The sequence below is a fragment of the Oxyura jamaicensis genome, chromosome 14 (genome assembly GCF_011077185.1).
Source record: "Oxyura jamaicensis isolate SHBP4307 breed ruddy duck chromosome 14, BPBGC_Ojam_1.0, whole genome shotgun sequence".
In the NCBI taxonomy this organism is placed as follows: domain Eukaryota; kingdom Metazoa; phylum Chordata; class Aves; order Anseriformes; family Anatidae; genus Oxyura; species Oxyura jamaicensis.
Window position 1 is genome coordinate 12,472,426 of NC_048906.1, and position 3,116 is coordinate 12,475,541.

The following is a 3,116-nucleotide window of genomic DNA, read 5'->3' on the forward strand; positions in this document are numbered from 1 at the left end:
CCCATCCCCATCCCCTCTCTGGGGATGCTCCCCCTCGGCCGTTCCCTCTCTCCAGGCCTCCCAGCTCCTTCCAGCTTTCGCCCATCCTCCTGCCCTGCCAAGGGCCCTGCCCCCTTCCCAGGCCCGGAGGTACAAATGATTAGATTTTCAGCCCAATTAAGGCAGGCTGTCTCCTGGCCGGGACAGAAAAGGTTGGCTCTGGAAGGTGGGAAACAAGCTTTGACAGGTCCTGGCGTCCCCAGTGCCCTCCAACGGCACTGCCCGCTGGGCTCCTTTGTGCTGCGCCAGGAGCGGGGCCAGGCCGCAGCTGGGGGTGCCCGAGGCTCTACCCGTGCCCCTCCCGGCCCCAGCGCAGCCAGAAGAATGGCTAATTAAGAGCTCTCAGCACCGGCACAGCTAATTCCCCATTCAGCCATGCCACGGGCAGCGGGAGGGCGGTGAGCCGGGAGCGTGGCATTGCCTCGGGGTTAACCCTCTCCTCGCGGCCCGAGGGGCCGAGCCGCCCCCCGCCCCAGGGCTAGGCCAGGCCAAGGAGGAGCCCCCGCCTCAGGGTGCCGTGCCCTCGTCTCGTCCCCAAGGGTCTTGCTCATCCCCAGAGCCCCCCTGGCAGCCCTGCGAGCCGCTGGCAGCCCCTCTGAGGGTCATAGGTGCTGTGTCTCAAGCCCCCGTATCGCATCCCCACGGCAGTTGTCGTGCAGAGGACACGCGAGGCCATGCTGTCACGCCGAGCTGATGCCTGTCCCCTGGCATGGGACAGGGAGCCAGGAGAGCAGGCAGGGCATCCTCTGTGTCCTCACTCCTCCACCAACAGGAGCCAGAGGCTGCCTGCAGAGGGACGAGCCCCCTCAAGGACAATCAGGCTCCCAGCACGAGCCGCTGCCCTGTTGGGAGTGGTGAGCGGTGCCAAGGAGTGAGCGAAAAGCTTTTGGCTGCCAGAGAGCCGGGAGCACTGGGGCCAGGCTGTGGTTCTGAGGAGACGAGAGCCCGCGGCCCTGCTCCTGTCCTGTCTGGATCCTGGTCTCTGCAGGGTCAGGAGGGTGGAGGACAGCCTGGAGCCTTGTCCTCAGCATGTCCCTGTACCAGCAAGGCATGGGGAAAGCAAGAGCTGGCTCTGAGCAGCAGCTGAGCTGCTGGTACACCAGGGGGGCAGGCAGGGCTCGACCAGGATCAGCATGGGGTGCAGGGGAAGGAGGGCTGCAGGTGGAGCAGCAGGCAAAGCCCACAAGCTTCCAGTAGCTTCCTTGTCCCTGGGATTCTCTACTTAAAACAAAACAAAACAGAAAACCTCAGCATGTTTTGTCCTGCTCCTGCCTTTAAATGACACGTTAATTGCAATTTTACTTGCCTTTTCTGAAGAAAGCCCTCATCTAGTGTGCAATGAGTAATTGGGTCCCGTTGCACTGTCACAGTTACTTGCAAGTTCATTCTCCAGCACTGCCTGAGACATCTGCACCATGTGCCCCAGGAGCCTGCTGTAAGTTGCCTGCAGCCTAAGGAGACAAGACAGACAGAGGGTGAGGGGAGAAACCATCTCTTTCTCTCTCTCTCTCTCTCTCTTTTTTTTTTTTTTTCATTAAAATAGAATTATTTGCTTTAAAAGGAACTGGGGGGAAAAGCATCAAGAAAAACCTGGAGTATTTCCATGATGTTTTACGACGTTGTGTCTTTCAAAGTGATTGCAAGGAAGCGTTACCGGGTAATGTGCTTTTACTTTAAAAGTGCTTTTAGTGAGATCTCAACCGGATCTCATCTGGAGAGCTGGGTGAGATGACCAGGTGGTGTCACATCCTCAGACCTTCAGGTTATGGCCCCTGAAGCAGGACAAGGAACCAGAAAAGCACCCAGAAACGCCAGTCAGCATCTCCAGCCCATCCATACCCAGGAGGATCCCAGCCATGACCGGGGGCTGCTGCAGGGATGCCGCAGCCGGAGCGGGGATGCTCGGGGCCCTCAGGCAGGAACAACCTGCCTCCTGCCTCCCGCCCCGCTCCGTGGTGTGGCCGTTTCCTTGGTCCAGGCCCCAATTAAAAGAGCCAAAAGGAAAGGGCCAGAGAGAAAGAGTGAAAGAAACAGCATTTCCTGCCTGAGGAGATTAACTCTCCAAATTACATGTGAACAGAGGGGGAGGCGAGAGGGGAAAAGGAAACCCAGCTTCCACCCCAATAAAAGCCAGTCCATTTAATAAAGGAGGAGCAAGGAGGGGGAAGGTGGCTGAAAGAAAATGAGGCTGGGGGGTGTGGAATTAGCCTTGTCAAACAAGGGGCTTTGCTGTCCCAGAACTGCTTCTTTATTGTTCCAATTTTTCATGCTTACTTAGCTCTCAATGCTGCACAAGACAACAGCTCATTATCGGGGGTGGGGGGGAACGGGACGGACACGGCTGTGGCAGTGCTGAGAAGGGGAAGGGAAATAAAATTTTAGTAAAAGGAGCTCTTTCCCCAGGGCTGCGGCCTCTCCCCCCTGCCTGGAGCTGCAGACGCGGTGGCTGGGAGGAGCAGGGCATCGGCCAGCAGCAAAAGGGCTTTCCGCAGCCTTTGGCACCAGCACTTGGACAATAGCAGCTGAGGCTGAAATGCCACCTGATGGCCGGGGAGGGGGCGAGGGGTGCTGCGGGGGTGACACCGAGTATCCCCCGTCTGTGCTCCTGGCCCTGTCCTAGCAGCCCCGTGGCAAGCTCGTGGCCTGGCTGCCGCATCCCTGCGGATCAGCTGGCCAAGGCACATCTGTGGCATCCTTGTCGAGTGAATAACTTGAGCTCTGACTTTGGAAAGCTGCTTCCAGCCTCCTCCCGGGGCTCCTTGTTTGTTTTCTCCCCAGGATTTTCCTGATCAGATTGGCCTGGATTACAAAGCCAAACTCACACCAGAAAGGCTATCAGGCTGTTTGTGGGGAGGAAGGCTGTGCTCAGGAATAGTGATGCTGCCTTATAAAGCCCTGTTTGCACAGGCTCATAACTTTCCCCAAAATGCTCTCTTTTAGGATCAGAGAATGAGGATGTCTCTGAGCTCCCATACTAACGAGCTGAGGCTTTGCACCATCACCTTGCGAGAGTGGCAGTGGGGACCCAGCGGAAGGAAGGAAGGAAGGAAGGAAGGAAGGAAGGAAGGAAGGAAGGA